Source organism: Bos grunniens, chromosome 23 (genome assembly GCF_055505025.1).
Source record: "Bos grunniens cultivar Pamir isolate PY7600 chromosome 23, Bosgru_T2T1.0, whole genome shotgun sequence".
NCBI classification, from domain to species: Eukaryota; Metazoa; Chordata; class Mammalia; order Artiodactyla; family Bovidae; genus Bos; species Bos grunniens.
This window is the reverse complement of record NC_141187.1, coordinates 456,904-475,295: the sequence shown is the minus strand read 5'-3', so window position 1 is coordinate 475,295 and position 18,392 is coordinate 456,904. Positions and strand designations below refer to the sequence as shown.

The 18,392-nt window shown below is 35.3% G+C and overlaps 2 pseudogenes; one reads left to right on the top strand and one right to left on the bottom strand.

Annotated features, from left to right (window-relative positions):
* Positions 1-1,881: 1,881 nt before the first annotated feature.
* LOC147346449 (olfactory receptor 4C46-like) lies at positions 1,882-2,811 on the bottom strand (annotated as a pseudogene).
* Positions 2,812-17,229: 14,418 nt separating this feature from the next.
* On the top strand, positions 17,230-18,189 carry LOC147346448 (olfactory receptor 4P4-like; annotated as a pseudogene).
* The last annotated feature ends 203 nt before the right edge of the window (positions 18,190-18,392 follow it).

Genomic DNA, 18,392 nt, shown 5'->3' with positions numbered 1-18,392 from the left:
ATATGTGCACATGTGCAGTCACTTCAGAAGTGCCTGACTCTTTGCAACCCTTGGACCACTGTTATACTTCTTGAGCTCAAGCATATTTGTTGTTTAATGAACGAAGGACAAAAGAAATGAATGGAATATATTTTCACTGCAATTGTTTTCTGTATAGACAGAGCTACATATTTTTAAAACTTTTTATTAATAAAGAAATAAAAAGTTAGAAATAAAAATTAATAACAGAAAAATACAACATGTACATGGGTTGGACGTGTGCACACTGCTATAATTAAAATTGATAACAAACAGGGATCTACTGAATAGCACATGTAACTCTGCTCAATGTTATGTGGCAGCCTGGATGGGAAGGGACTTTGAGAAAGAATTAATATGTGTATATGCATTGCTATTAAGTCCCTTTGCTATTCACCTGAAACTATCACAACATTGTTAATTGACTATACTCTAATATAAAATTAAAAATTAAAAACATTAATTTGAGAAAAGAAAAATATAACAAATCAAACAATATTCATAAAAAAATCTTTCTAAGAGCAGAGAAGATATCAATGTAAAATATTTTTTTATGTAATAACATACTTTCAATTTTTTTTCTTACATAAGCAGGACTAAAACAACTTGTGGCTTCCAAAATAGACATAGCTAGAATTCTTCCTAGATTCTGAAAAAGATGAGAAAAAAAATTCCTATTCTCCACTACTACTTTCTTTTCCCCTATATTTTACTGAATATGTTCATTTTCCTTTCAAATAATGTTTATCCATTCAACATTTATCATAAATCAAATGTGTGCTATTTGCAGAAATTATTGCTAGGAAATCTAAAAGTATTTCATGGAGTAGGACTGTTTAGAGAATACATTGAAATTACTGTCTGGAATTAAAATATTCTTTTATTTAAATCATCCTCTTTTCTGATGGTTTTTAAACCTAAGTTGCTGACATGAAAAATACAGATTTTTTTTTTGATTTTTACTTTTTTATGCATCACTTTTTTATTTTTAATATTTCTTAATGCTAAAAGGATATTTGGATATGGTATAATATTGTTACTTATGCATTAGAGTTTAAATTACACATTAATTTTGTATTTCAAAAGTAGTTACATAACATGGTGTTAAAATCAACATATTACTACCCACTATGTTATATAAAAATGAACAGAGTGAGTGAAAATATGTGATTTAGTTATATATATGAATATATGCATGTAATAAAAGACAGTACATATACTAGTATATAGAGCCAATTAAATATATAAATATATAACAAATACATATTTGCATATATATAGAGAGAGAGACAGAAAGATAGATAAATAAATAGTCCAGGATTACTGTTGTCTCAATAAATTGTAACAGTATAATTATATTACCTTACTATTGCATTTCCAAACATTATCACAGCAATAAAGAACATGGAATGAGAGGAAGTTATACTCTGATTACTGGATCTTCATTTTGTTTGTTTGTTTGTTTTGGATCATCCTCTTTTATGTTTGTTACTCACCTGTTAAAATGGGGATAAAAAGAGTACCTACCTCTTTGTGTTATTATAGAAATGACTGCTAAAAGTCAATTAATTATCTATTTTATTTCATTTTACTGGGATTAAAGCTTATGAATGTATGTACAGTGATGAAACTAGTAAAATCAGTTTCTGATTTTGCAGAACATTTTAAATATGAGTTGTCCTCTGCTAGGTCATTCTATCATATCTTGCATTACTTTCTTCTCCCCTTTTTGCAGAAGCAATGATTTCTGTTGGTTATTATTTTCTTTATCTTATTGATATTCTTAACTGATAATGTGTGTTCACCAATAATGTCCTTTTGACATTTGCATCAGTTGAATGAACATTGGAACACAAACACATTTTATTGATCACTTGAAATCACTTTTCTACCACACAATTTCCTAATGGCATTTTTCATCTGGTCACTTCTCAAGGTATGGGTTAAAGGATTTAACATGGGAGTTATCATAGTGTAGAATACAGCAACTGCTTTATCAATAGGTAAAGTAACTGCTGGTTACATGTAAGTAAATATGCTTGGCACAAAGAACAAGAGGATCATTGTAATGTGGGAGATCAAGATGGAAAGGGCTTTTTGCCTTGGCTCCAAGCTCCATGTCCTCAAAGAGAACAGAATGATAGTATAGGAGCCAACCAAGAGGAGGACGATTAACAGACAGATGAACCCACTGTTGGCAGCAACAAAGAGTCCTAGAGTGTGGGTATCAGTGCAGGCAAGATTGAGCAAAGTGTTCAGATCACACATAAAGTGGTCTATGATATTAGGGCCACAGAAGTGTAACCTGAAGATGAAGAGGATCTGAATGATTGCATGAAGAAAGCCTCCTGCCCATGCCACCCCTACCAGCAACCAACACACCTGCCAGTTCATGATGGTTTTGTAGTGCAAGGGCTTGCAGATGGCCATGTAGTGGTCATAGGCCATTGCAGTCAGGAGGATGACATCAGCACCTGCAAATAAATGCTCCCCAAAGATCTGGCACATACACTCAATGAAAGAGCTGGCTTTCTTCTTATGCAGTGAATCTACATTCAGTTTAGGGATATTGACACAGGAATAGCAGACATCAATAAAAGAGAGATGAGCCAGAAAAAAGTACATGGAAGGCCCCAGTAATGGGCTGGTAGTGGTGGTGACCATAGTGACCACATTTCCTACCACAGAGACAATGTAGAAACCCATAAAGACTACAAATATGACTTTCTGCATCTTTGGATTCAGTGTGAGTCCCAGTAGAATAAACTCTGTCATGTTGTTTCTATTCTTCACGTATCTCGTTATAATTAATGATGTTACCTGAAAAAAGTTACAATTTATTAGTTCTACTTTGAATTTAGTAAGCCTATCAATGTAATAAATGATTAATCCATAGTTTATACTGTATTATAAATTTCATGACTTTTTCTGATAAAAGAAAATAATTCTGAACCACTGAAAATTACTTAGATATGAGTGTATGAGAATATAAAAATATGAGTGTAAGAATTTTATATGAGAATATGAATGTAATGGAGAAGAGGGTTTTGAGAAGGAGGGAATCTTGCGTACACTTCACGTAGTCACTTAGTCATGTCTGACTCTTTGAAACCCCATGAACCACAGCACGCCAGACCTCCCTGCCCATCACCAACACCCAGAGCCCACCCAAACCCATGTCCATTGAGTGGGTGATGCCATCCAACCATCTCATTCTCTGTCGCCCCCTTCTCCTCCTGCCCTCAATCTTTCCCAGCAACAGAGTCTTTTCAGATGAGTCAGCTCTTCACATCAGGTGGCCAAAGTATTGGAGTTTCAGGTTTAACATAAGTCCTTTCAATGAACACTCAGGACTGATCTCCTTTAGGATGGACTGGTTGGATCTCCTTGCAGCCCAAGGGACTCTCAAGAGTCAAGTATAGTAAAATTTTCATGGACTTGGATGAAGTAGGCTGAGATTCAGTAACAGGATGGAAATCAGAGAATTTAATGCCATTGTCAAACTATTTGTATTCAGTTCAGTTCAGTTCAGTTGCTCAGTCGTGTCTGACTCTTCGTGACCCCATCACAGCACACCAGGCCTCCCTGTCCATCACTAACTCCTGGAGTCTACTCAGACTCGTTAGTTGACATTAAATGTACCTTTGCATTGGTAATGGGAAAGAAAGAAAAACATACAGGGAGTATTGTAATAGAATTGATAAACCAATTGCCTAAACCTGATAGTTTTATAATACCTGATATACTTAATGAATAATTTCCATGCCATAATAAGTATGGCATGATAGTAGCCTGGAATTTGCACATAATCTCAGAGACTAATGTAATTAGTAATACTAATGATACTATTAACAAAACCCTTACTTTAAATAAACAATACTCCAATAAATTTATTTTAAAAAAACTTAATGAACACTTACTGTGTGCTATTTTTTCAGACATTTGGTTATTTAATCCTCGTTAAAAATCTTTAGGATGTTTACTGCCATCATTTTTATACTTATTTTACATATCAGGAAGAGAAGAATAGAGAAATTAGGATCCTGCCAAGATCAAGCAGCTAATAAAGTGCAAAGTCAAAATTAGATCAGATTATACTTCTTATCTTCTTTTTCCTCTAAATTCTTACAGACACCCTATATTGTGATGTTATATTATAAATAATGTTAAGCCAGCAAACTCCTTTGATATGACCATGATAATAAAAATAATTATTGTGGTTACTTTAATTAATGTCTTTAGGTTCCTGCACCGAATAGAACAACTAATGAAAGATAGGTGTAAAATTAGGTCAGAGTATACTTTTTTCCCCTCCAAAACTCTTAAAATGCATGCCTTATTGTTAAGTTTAAATTAACCATGTTGAATTAGAACTCTTCCTTTTGACATGATCTATAACCATAATAAGTATAATTGCTCAGAGTCAAGAATATATGAAGCAATTTCATTGACAGTCACAAATACAAATACACACAGACTCGGACACAACCACACACAGTGTAACATACTGGAATTCCCAAATTTTGAAAGCTATGCTGTACTGCTTTCATTGAAGGCCCATTTTATCTTTGTCCTTCTTTTACCTCCGTTTCCTTCCTACCCCAATTTCCATAGAAATCATACACTCACAAACTCTTCTACAAAATGCTGATCCCAGTGGTTAAATATTTTGACTGGCGAATCTAAAGTCCATGTTAGAAGAGTCTTGCCTTTTCTACTTGCAGCTCTTGATCCAGGTTACATTTCTTGTCAACTTACACCCGTGTTTCCTCTAGTATCAAGTGGGAACATTATGTCGGCCTCACAGTCTCTTACGAGAATTGGTTGAGGAAACATATATGAATATATCCATCATACTGCTGTGAAAACACACAAAAAACTTCAGTTTATTTTATGGCTCTATACGCAGCTAGTAGACAGGAATAATTGACAATTTGAGTAATAATACAGAGAAACTTTTAAACATGCAGTACACTGGGAGTTGATCCAAAAAAGAATTATCTTTCTTCCTGCTTGGAATAAAGGTGATTATTTTTATTTTATAATGCATTTATATATTTTGTATATGAAGTGTATTAAATTGCCTTTTTATCCCTCAGAAATGGCTTTCATTATTAAAATAAGTGTTTCCTGATTAAAAAAAAAAAAGAATATCTCATAATGGAGTGTTAGCTCACACGCATTTCTTAATCTCCAGCCTCAAATATATTATCAATCAAATTAGGTTAATGTTATTTGCCAACTGTCTTTTAAAGAAACAGATGAAGTTGTAATGTTCTGTATCCATATTTTAAAAGTATTGAAGCATGTGATTACTAACTATATATGTAAAGTAACAATTTAACAAGTATTAACACTAATGAATAACTTACCTTCTGGTTTTACATGATATTAATGATATTTGAGGGCGTTCAGAATTAATTATATTTTCAAATTGACTTCAACTTGGGATAAGTAACTTCAGTTTGAAAAATATGACATAAAGACATTTCAGATTATTCAATTTCAGAGTAGATATTAATTCTTTATATAAGAGTAAATCTTTTCTTATAGCAGGCCTGGCATGCTGTGATTAATGGGGTCGCAAAGAGTTGGACACGACTGAGCGACTGAACTGACTGAACTGAAAGCCTTATAAATTTTCAGAGGAAACCTTGGACTTGGATTTAGAATGGATTCATTTAGAACATTACGTAGGAATGATCGTCTATAGGTGGTTCTTGTCCCACAGACAAGAAGCAGAAAGGTCGGTGGAAACACATTCAAGTGAGTCATCCCAACCTTGATGAATCTTGCTCTGCATATGTAAACAATTCACAAAAGACTTTTTCAGTGGAAATACATGGATATTTAAAGAGTTTTCCACAGATGTTCAAAGACCTCATCTTGTAGATGCTATTTTCTCTCTCAGGAATTAATTAACTCTTTTGATGGAAAAACCTTGCATGAAAAGCAGGTATTCTGAAGAGGTGTTTGTGGAACACTGATTTTGGAGTGAGGAATTGTATTCCCTGCACTTGCAACCAAAACATGTGAGTCCCATTCCTATATCTGAACCTGGGTTTCTAAGAAACCTGAATGTCATGTGAATACTAATGATGACATAAATCAGGCATGGGCACATGTGATACAGTGAACTTGTGGATTCATCTCAGAGAGAAAACTTGTATCATTTTATCAGTATTTGACTTTTTTTCTGGAAACCTAATGTTGATTACTTGAGAGCTAGAACAGTGTGAGGGTATAAGGTTAATGGAAGTCATTTCAAAGTACTTGAGCCCAAACCCACCATTTTTCACTTTCATCAAAGGGCTATGTATATAAACAGAAACTCTAATAGGATCCATGTGATGGTCAGCATGAAACACTAGGCAACACTAAATATGTGGAGAGATATTTAAAGCACAAGGAGGAATGCCTAAATTAACCACAAATAATTTTTCATATTCTGGTCACTTTGTAGTATTTTTCATTCAGTTATTCTAGGAGGTATGCAGTGATAAACTACTGTAATTTTAATTCACTTTTCCTGCTGACTAATGATGTTGAGCATTTAAAAAATATTTTTATAGGTGTATCCTTTGGGGGAGACATTTATTTTTCAGTTCTTTCTATAATTTAAAAATAATAGTTCTTTGTTTCTTATTACTTAGTGCTTTCTACATATTCTAAATACATGTTTGCCATATATATGTTTCATATATATAAATATATTTATTTACAAAAAATTATGGTCAAATTCTTGATTATATATATATATATATATATATATATATATATATAATTTCAGTTCAGTTCAGTCGCTCAGTCATGTCTGACTCTTTGCGACCCCATGAATTGCAGCACGCCAGGTCTCCCTGTCCATCACTAACTCCCGGAGTTCACTCAAACTCACGTCCATCGAGTCAGTGAGGCCATCCAGCCATCTCATCCTCTGTTGTCCCCTTCTCCTCTTGCCCCCAATCCCTCTCAACATCAGAGTCTTTTCCAATGAGTCAACTCTTCGCATAGAGTGGCCAAAGTACTGGAATTTCAGCTTTAGCATCATTGCTTCCAAAGAACACCCAGGACTGATCTCCCTTAAGAATCGACTGGTTGGCTCTCCTTGCAGTCCAAGGGACTCTCAATAGTCTTCTCCAACACCACAGTTCAAAAGCATCAATTATTCAGCACTCAGCTTTCTTCACAGTCCAACTCTCAAATACATACATAACTACTGGAAAAACCATAGCCTTGACTAGACAGATCTTTTCGGCAAAGTAATGCCTCTGCTTTTGGATACGCTATCTAGGTTGGTCATAACTTTCCTTCCAAGGAGTAAGCATCTTTCATTTTCATGGCTGTAGTCACGATCTGCAGTGATTTTGGAGCCCAGAAAAATAAAGTCAGCCACTGTTTCCACTGTTCCCCATCTATTTCCCATGAAGTGATGGGACCAGATGTCATAATCTTAGTTTTCTGAATGTTGAGCTTTAAGCCAACCTTTTCACTCTCCACTTTCACTCTTATCAAGAGGCTCTTTAGTTCCTCTTCACTTTCTTCCATAAGGTTGCTGTCATCTGATATTTCTCCTGGCAATCTTGATTCCAGCTTCTTCTTCTTGTAGCCCAGCGTTTCTCATGGTGTACTCTGCATATATATTAAATAAGCAAGGTGACAATATACAGCCTTGACATATTCCTTTTCCTACTTGGAAACAGTCTGTGCTTCCATGTCCAGTTCTAACTGTTGCTTCCTGACCTGCATATAGGTTTGTCAAGAGGCAGCTCAGGTGGCCTGGTATTCCCATCTCTTTCAGAATTTTCCAGTTTATTGTGATCCACACATTCAAAGGCTTTGGCATAGTCAATAAAGCAGTAATAGATGTTTTTCTGGAACTCTCTTGCTTTCTCCATGATCCAGCGGATGTTGGCAATTTGATCTCTGGTTCCTCTGCCTTTTCTAAAACCAGCTTGAACATCTGGAAACACGGTTCACTTGTGAGAGGGCGTCAGAAGGCAGACACACTGAAACCATAATCACAGAAAACTAGTCAATCTAATCATATGGACCACAGCTTTGTCCAACTCAGTGAAACTAAGCCATGCCCTGTGGGGCCACCCAAGACAGGCAGGTCATGGTGGAGAGGTCTGACAGAATGTGGTCCACTAGAGAAGGGAATGGAAAACCACTTCACTATTTTTGCTTTGAGAACCCCATGAACAGTATGAAAAGGCAAAATGATAGGATACTGAATGAGGAACTCCCCAGGTCGGTAGGTGCCCAATATGCTACTGGAGATCAGTGGAGAAATAACTCCAGAAAGAATCAAGGGATGGAGGCAAAACAAAAACAATACCCAGTTGTGGATGTGACTGGTGAGAGAAGAAAGATGATGTAAAGAGCAATATTGCACAGGAACCTGGAATATTAGGTCCATGAATCAAGACAAATTGGAAGTGGTCAAACAGGAGATGGCAAGAGTGAACGTCGACATTCTAGGAATCAACGAACTAAAATGGACTAGAATGGGTGAATTTAACTCAGATGACCATTGTATCTACTACTGTGGGCAGGAATCCTTTAGAATAAGTGTAGTAGCCATCGTGGTCAACAAAAGATTCTGAAATGCAGTACTTGGATGCAATCTCAAAAACATCAGAATGATCTCTGTTTGTTTCCAAGGCAAATCATTCAATATTACGATAATCCAAGTCTATGCCCCAACCAGTAATGCTGAAGAAGCTGAAGTTGAATGGTTTTATGGGGACCTATAAGATCTTTTAGAATTAACACCCCCAAAATATGTCCTTTTCATTATAAGGGACTGGAATGCAAAAGTAGGAAGTCAAGAAACACCTGGAGTAACAGGCAAATTTGGCCTTGGAATACAGAATGAAGCAGGGCAAAGGATAATAGAGTTTTGCCAAGAGAACGCACTGGTTATAGCAAACACCCTCTTCCAACAACACAAGAGACGACTCTACACATGGACATCACCAGATTATCAACACCGAAATGAGATTGATTATATTCTTTGCAGTCAAAGATGGAGAAGCTTTTTACAGTCAGCAAATACAAGACCAGGAGCTGACTGTGGCTCAGACCATGAACTCCTTATTGCCAAATTCAGACTTCAATTGAAGAAAGTGAGGAAAACCACTAGACCATTCAGGTATGACCTGAATCAAATCCCTTATGATTATACAGTGGAAGTGAGAAATAGATTTAAGGGACTAGATCTGATAGATAGAGTGCCTGATGAACTATGAACAGAGGTCCGTGACATTGGACAGCAGACAGGAATCAAGACCATCCCCATGGGAAAGAAATTATATATATATATATATATATATATATATATATATATATATATGTGTGTGTGTGTGTGTGTGTGCACGTGTGTATGTGTGTGTATATATATATACTATCCAAATTTGTGGATTTTCTATTATTTCTTTTGTGAATTTGCTTTTATTTAAAAATGAGGATGATAAATTGGGTGTGCAGGACAAATTAACAGGTTTTAATTTAAGTTGTTTTATGCTTTATGCTGTTCATCATATCTCATAAGTAATAGTCTATCTCAAGGCCAATTTTTTTTGAATGTTTATATATGTAGATGTAACTTCTAGACCTCTAATTCATTTGTATTAATTTTTGTGTATAGTGTGTGGTAGTGGTTCAGGCTCATATTTTTTTGCATATAGATATCTTATGATTGAAAACTGGAAAAGGTCAGTTTTCATTTCAATCCCAAAGAAAGATAGTGCCAAAGAATGCTCAAACTACTGCACAATTGCACTCATCTCACATGCTAGTAAAGAAATGCTCAAAATTCTCCAAGCCAGGCTTCAGCAATATGTGAACCATAAACTTCCAGATGTTCAAGCTGGTTTTAAAAAGGGCAGAGGAACCAGAGATCAAATTGCCAACATCCGCTGGATCATCAAAAAAGCAAAAGAGTTCCAGAAAAACGTATATTTCTGCTTTATTGACGATGCCAAAGGCTTTGTGTGGATCACAATAAACTGTGGAAAATTCTGAAAGAGATGGGAATACCAAACCACCTGACCTGCCTCTTGACAAACCTATATACAGGTCAAGAAGCAACAGTTAGAACTGGACATGGAACAACAGACTGGTGCCAAATAGGAAAAGGAGTACGTCAAGGCTGTATATTGTCACCCTGCCTATCTATCTTATATGCAGAGTACATCATGAGAAACGCTGGGCTGGAAAAAGCAGAAGCTGGAATCAAGATTGCCGAGAGAAGTATCAATAACCTCAGATATGCAGATGACACCAAACTTATGGCAGAAAGTGAAGAGGAACTAAAGAGCCTCTTGATGAAAGTGAAAGAGGGGAGTGAAAAAGTTGGCTTAAAGCTCAACATTCAGAAAACTAAGATCATGGCATCCGATCCCATCACTTCATGGCAAATAGATGGGAAAACAGTGGAAACAGTGGCTGACTTTATTTTTCTGGGCTCCAAAATGGTGATTGCAAATGGTGATTGCAGCCATGAAATTAGAAGACGTTTACTCCTTGGAAGGAAGCTTATGACCAACCTAGACAGCTTATTAAAAAGCAGAGACATCACTTTGCCAATAAAGATCCATCTAGTCAGGGCTATGGTTTTTCCAGTAGTCATGTATGCATATGAAAGTTGGACTATAAAGAAAGCTGAGCCCTGAAGAATTGATGCTTTTGAACTGTGGTGTTGGAAAAGACTCCTGAGAATCCCTTGGACTACAAGGAGATCTAACCAGTCCATCCTAAAAGAGATCAGTCCTGGGTCTTCATTGGAAGGACTGATGTTGAAGCTGAAACTCCAATATTTTGGCCACCTGATGCGGAGAGCTGACTCATTTGAAAAGACTCTGTTCCTGGGAAAGATTGAGAGCAGGAGGAGAAGGGGATGACAGAGGATGAGATTATTAGATGGCATCACTGACACAATGGACATGGGTCTCGGTGGACTCCGGGAGTTCATGATGGACAGAGAGGCCTGGTGTGCTGCAGTTCATGGGGTCAGAAAGAGTTGGACATGACTGAGCAACTGAACTGAACTGATCCAATTGATCAAACGTTTATTCAGAAAACTATTGTTTCTGCATTAATTTTCCTTGATATTTTTGTTTAAAATTTATACATATATGTTTATTTATAAACATCCTGTCACGTTTAACAGCACACAACTTAACTTATGGGAGCTTTATAGTTCCTCTTGAATGCTGGTAGAATAAATTCTCCAGCTGTGTTCTTTCTTTGAACATGAATTTCTATTCCACGTAATTTTGAAACTGTATCTTCCTACACAAATTTCAAAAAAGAATTGTCAGTTTCTTCTGTCTAAGCCACTAGGGAATTCATGTGTATATGCCAATGATAAACTCCTAATTTTCCCTCCTTCCTCTCCCTTTTGGTAACCAGAGGTCTGTTTTCCATGTCTGTGAATCTAGTTCTGCTCTGTAAATAAATGAATTTGTATCAATTTTTGATTCCACATAAGTGATGTAATTATTTGTCTTACTTGGTCTGACTTACTTCACTTAACATGAGAATGTGTAGTTCCATCCATGTTTCTGCAAATATTTACCTTCCAAACAGTATTTTATAATTTTATTATTTTTAAATTACTTTTGTTGTTCAGTCTCTAAGTCATATCTGACTCTTTGTGACCCCATGGACTGCAGCATGCCAGGGTCCCAGTCCTTTACTATCTCCTGGAGTTTCCTCAATCTCATGTCCATTAGCCATAGTTTATTTAAAATGTGTTAATTTCTACTGTAGAGCAAATTGATTCAGTTTATGTATATGTGTATGCATATACATATATATGTTTTCTATTTCATATTTCCCATTGTATTTTATCACAGGATATTGAGTATAGTTCCCTTTGCTATACAGTATGTGTGCTCAGTTGTTCAGTTGTCATGTTCAAATCTTTGCAACCCCATGGACTGTAGCCCACCAGGCTCCTCTCTCCATGGAGATTCTCCAGGCAAGAATACTGGAGTGGGTTGTCATGCCCTCCTCTAGGGGATCTTCCCAACCCAGGGCTTGAACTCAGGTCAGTTACATTGCTCGTTGATTCTTTACCATCTGAGCCAGCAGCTAGCTACACGGTAGGACCTTGATTGTCCATATGTTTCATTCTTGGAATGCACATGATTGGTTCTGTCTGTCCTATTTCATCTCAGGTTTTCCTGAAAGCCACTTTGGTTTCCCTCCCAGCTTTCAGAAAGCTGGATGAACACGGAGCAGAGTTTTCTGAAATGCCTTGTTTACAGACTTTGTGAGCCTCGAGGTGAATAATACCTGAGGCAAGATAAGATAAATTTGGAAAGTAAACAACCAGAGGAACAGGGACATTACCTTGGACAGTGAGTGGCTTGACAATCTTTGTTTTGGATAAGCCCTGGGTGTTCTTTGGAAGGAATGATGCTAAAGCTGAAACTCCAGTACTTTGGCCACCTCATGTGAAGAGTTGACACTTTGGAAAAGACTCTGATGCTGGGAGGGATTGGGGGCAGGAGGAGAAGGGGACGACAGAGGATGAGATGCCTGGATGGCATCACCAACTAGATGGACGTGAGTTTGAGTAAACTCCGGGAGCTGGTGATGGATGGGGAGGCCTGGCGTGCTGCAATTCATGGGGTTGCAAAGAATTGGACACGACTGTATGACTGAACTGAACTGACAAATACCTTTGGGAATATAATTACTTACAGCTTTCAAATACTTATTAATTTTTGCATAGTTACTGAAGTTTATATTCTGTCCTTCCCAACCAAATTTTCCTCAGGCATAGGTATAAAATAGATGATACCAATGACCTAAATATGATTTCCTGTGGGATAAAGATACACTGCTTTCATTCCTGACAATTTTAGTGAATATTTTAATCCTGCTTCCCGTGTAAACCTGTGGAAGATTTAAGATGTATTGATTTCCAAAATATTTGAGAGATATGTTTGAATTAATGGTTTTTATTCTTTGCATTTAACTTCAGATTTTTTATACAAGGAACAAATTGATGACTAAGTATCTGGGGGTGGAATTCTTCTTGATGCATCTTAAAACTAACCTGACAGCCACTCAAGTCTGATGTTTGTGACACTGGTTTGGGTAGTGTCCCACCAGCCATGTGCTAGCTTGGTTTATGCTGTTTACATTTGTTTGATATAATTTCTTTCTAAAATCTATTACTCCTCTTGTAACATGTGATAATTTAATTACTATAATAGTGTCACAGCATATTTTAGTTGTAATTATATATTATTTAAATGGAAAATTCTGTTTAATAACAGAATTAAAGCATTCTCAAGTTGGCAATGTACTTCATTGTGCCTCATCATCTACTTGTATGCATTTTCCCATATTAGTATTAAGATAAGACACCATTTCAGCTTGAATATCCATCTGTTCAGTTCAGTCGCTCAGTCGTGTCTGACTCTTTGCAACCCCATGAATCACAGACTGCCAGGCATCCCTGTCCATCACCAACTCCCGGGGTTCACTCAAAGTCATGTCCGTCACGTCAGTGATGCCATCCAGCCATCTCATCCTCTGTTGTCCCCTTCTCCTCCTGCCCCCAATCCCTCCCAGCTTCAGAGTCTTTTCCAATGAGTCAACACCTCGCATGAGGTGGCCAAAGTACTGGAGTTTCAGCTTTAGCATCATTTCTTCCAAAGAACACTCAGGGCCGATCTCCTTTAGAATGGACTGGTTGGATCTCCTTGCAGTCCAAGGGACTCTCAAGAGTCTTCTCCAACACCACAGTTCAAAAGCATCAATTCTTCAGCGCTCAGCTTTCTTCACAGTCCAACTCTCACTTCCATACATGACCACTGGAAAAACCATAGCCTTGACTAGATGGAACTTTGTTGGCAAAGTAATGTCTCTGCTTTTCAATATGCTATCTAGGTTGGTCATAAATTTCCTTCCAAGGAGTAAGCGTCTATATGATAAATATGTGTAATTCTCCATTTCAAAGTATCTGCCACTTTAACATAACTAGTTTCATCTAGGTCAATAAAAATAAGTTTTTAACATGCAATGTTTTAATAAAACAAGAGAAATTTTAAGTATATTCTGGAGAATGTAATTTAAACATGAGAGTGCCTGCTCTTATGCTGACAGCATAACGAACAGCAAAGATATTTTCAAATGAAGAAATAAAGTAATTTTGGAGGATTTTTTCATGATGCAAGGAAAATCAGACAATTGACATATGTTAAAAATTGCCAAATAACCAACCTATCAACAAACTGATTGATAATTTTTATCACCATATTGTTGAAATTGATGCTTATATGATTTCACTTGTTAAAATTATGTGGGATTTTTTCTTTTTGTTGAACTTTTATGTAGTCAAACTTTTATGTTTGACTGCTAAACTACTTACTAAAACAAAAATGAGTGTTAAAAAGAAGTGTGTTATGAACCATATATATCACTGGGTATTTTATATTTTTCATCAAATTTCTGAATTATGTAATAATATCTTAATTGTAAGATAAATAAGATAGGATTTTCAAACATGTTAAACCATTAGCCTGAGAGTCACACTAGTTAGTTAATTTAGCACTCCTCAACTTTCACCCCATAACTTTGCTGTCATTACTTGAACCATCTGTTTACTGGCTGCCTGGTATTCTTTATTTTATCTATTGTGTCTTCAGTTTTGTATAGATTTCCTTACTATCACATGTTCAAAATGCTGTTTTATGACAATATTTTATCACCTGACTTTTCACATTTCCTCTGTTAACACCATTAATTACATTGTAATAGCTCAGATGATACAATGCTGTTTTAATATATTATCAGTTAAATGTGTGTGTTTTTTTTTTTAAATATATAGTATCTTTTTACAAGTGCAAATACTCAGAAAGACACACTGGACATTCATTAACCAGATATTTGCATGTTGCTTTCTGCTCAGATAAGGATTCTGAATTGAGATTTCATTATTTTCATTGCTGCCCTTTGTGATAACTTCTTCCCCATTCATCTCAACTCTCATGTTTAACCTCAGATTAAAAAAGAATCAGGGCGTTTATCTTTTCTAATTTTAGTGTATTACTTTCCAATTCTGAGGAATTATTTTAACTCTCTATCTAGGTCTCTTCTAAAGTCAAAGATTCAGGTTAATGAAGTTCTTTCTCTCCAATTCATTTATTTATTTTTGTCTACTTATATAATAATGCTTTTATTTGACATATCAATATTATTCAACCTGACAAAAAATCTATGTATCAATTGTAATTATGTAAATACAGATCAATGTGCTGCAAACCCCCCCACTCCCCCCCACACACACACAAAAAACCTTTTAAGTACTTTTGAATTGATGCTAATTGCTAAACACTGTATGACAGATGTTTTGTTCTGGTAGTTACAGAAAAACAGTCTGGAAGCTTTATAGTGAGAGTGAAAACAAAGTAGGATAATGAGAAAATTTAATCTCTGTGATATTGCTGTTTTGAATAATAGTTTAAAATAGAATTGGTGTCATACAGGCCATTTAAAATGGTTGTTAACTATTTGCCATCTAAAATAATCATCAAGACTATAAATAACATTAATAATAACTTTGTGAAGCCCTAGACTTGACAGTTTTTAAATATGAAAACCATGCAATTGCTATAAAAACATTCATTCTCTGTTTTTTCTTTTTTCTTTTAAATAGATATTTGGGGCCCTGGATATGAGTGTAAAACACTAAAAGTGTGCTAGCTTTTGCAAAGCCACTGTGGACAAACAGTACCTCATCAGTGGTTAAAATAGTGTCTAGAAGTGAACTTGTTCTATCTTGCACTTATTTTACACTGATTAAATAATGTCCTAAGGTTATCCCTTAGTTACAAAAGATGAAAATCTATAAACATTTCATTAATTCTTTACTGCAACACATGCCACTGAGGGATAACTGGACCAAAAGTTGTCATATCATTTCTTTTACTAACAGTAGTTTTTTTTTTTTTTTTTCATGAAGTTTCCAGCAACAAACACTTGAGCAATTTCATGTTTATTGTGCTTTACCAATATTCAAAACAAACTTCAATATCAGTATGTATATATTAATTGTCTTAACACATGAAATATAAATACAAGAAATAAATTAATTTGTAGATTTTTGCAATTTAAATCATCAGATCAGATCAGATCAGTTGCTTAATCGTGTCTGACTCTTTGCGACCCCACGAATCATAATGTATAAATAAAATATAAATTGTGAATCTTAATGTATATTTCTCAAAAGTTCTTTACCTTTTTATGTAACAACAATCACATTGATTTACCATGCCCCATTAACTATGCTTGATCACAGAGTATGTGTACATGCTGACTTGTGTCCAACACTTTGAGATGCTACAGGCTGTAGCCCTCCAGCTTCCTCTGTCCATGGGATTTTCCAGGCAAGAATACTGGAGTGGCTGCCATTCCCTCTTCTAGGGTATCTTCCCAACCCAGGGATCAAACCAGTGTCTCCTGCTTTGAAGCAGATTCTTTACCACTTGAGCCATTACAGAAACCTTAGGATGTCCTATTTAAATTAATGTTCAGCAGTTCAAGCTGGGATTTTATTTTATTTATTTTTTTGTCTTTTATTTTTTTATTTTTTTTTTAATTTTATGTTTTAACTTTACAATATTGTATTGGTTTTGCCATATATCAAAAAGAACCCACCACAGGTATACATGTGTTCCCCATCCTGAACCCTCCTCCCTCGTCCCTCCCCATACCATCCCTCGATTTTAAACAAATATGTGTTTCTTTGGGATTCATCCCAGATAATTCAGGGAATTTGGTTAGATAATTTTAAAAGAAGGAAAGTTGCCTTCATGTATATTGCCATAAGAATTGAAAAATATACAAAAGAATATTTTCTTGCCTTGGGTCAATTAGCCTTCTTTATTTTGTAAAATATTTTATTAACAGCAATTAACATTTTTATTTTCAAAATAATGTTTAAATATTTAAAAATTTTACAAGTAATTGAGTAAATTATATAATCATTTTCATTATAAATTGTTTTGCAATAGATTTATAAAGTAAGAGAGATTAAAACATTTGCTAAATCAATAATTAATATTAAAGTTTAATTCATGTAAATGTATTTTTGGTAAATTTTATATTATTGTGCTCATATTCACCCAAGCATATGTTTTCTTTTTTTTCTGAAACATAAGTCATTTGTGTATAATCTACATTAAACTCAAATGGAAAACCAGAAAAACATATCAGAATTCATTCTTCTAGGACTTTCATATAACCAGAACATACATATATTTTGCTTTGTGTTTTTCTTATTCTGTTATCTTGTCCTGTTGATAGGAAACCTTCTGATCCTCTTCTCCATTCAATGCAGTCCTCTTTTTAACCAACCAATGTACTATTTCCTCAGCCACTTATCCCTCGTAGACATCTGCTATACCTCCAGAATTACATCCAAATTAATTGGAGATCTGTTAGTAGAGAGAAAGACTATTTCCTATGGTGATTGAATGCTACAGGTCCTTATTATGCACTTCTTTGGAAGTACTGAGATCTTTATTCTTACTGACATGGTTTTAGATCGCTATGTTGCCATCTGCAAGCCTCTCCACTATGTGATTATCATGAACAGAACAAGATGCAATCTTCTTTTCTTAGCTGCTTGGGCTGGTGGAGCTGTCCATTCCTTTCCTCAACTTTTTATAGCAATCGGCTTGCCTTTCTGTGGTCATCATGAAATTGATCACTATTTCTGTGATATTTTTCCATTGCTAAAAATTGCATGTACCTACATCACTGGTGTGCTTGTGACTGCCTTTTCAGGAATGGTTGCCTTAGTTACATTTGCTGTCTTGTTTGTTTCTTATGGCATTCTATTATTAACTTTAAATAATCATTCAACCAAGGGAAGACACAAAGCACTCTCTATCTGTGGGTCTCATATCACTGTGGTCATCTTATTTTTTGTACCTGTTATCTTTATCTATCTTAGACATCCCAATACTTTCCCTGAGGATAAGGTATTTGCACTATTTTACACCATCATTGCCCCCATGTTCAATCCTTTAAGCTATACTCTAAGAAAGGCAGAGATGAAAAATACTTTGAAAAAAATTAGTATCAAACTTTGTTTTCAAAGGAAGCACACCTTTAAGGAACAAATTGTGCAGCAGAGATATTTAGTGTAGCAACTATTTTAATGTGTTTCCTGTGAGTTAACTCCCTTGGTGCCCTATAGAAAATAATAATGATACAAAGATAGAATCAATAATTCAGATCACTGTAAACAAATTTACTTGTTTTCCACCTAATGACCTGAATTTAATACCATTTCCAATATTAATTAAGGAGTTGTATAATAAAATTATTTTCCTAAATTTATAAGT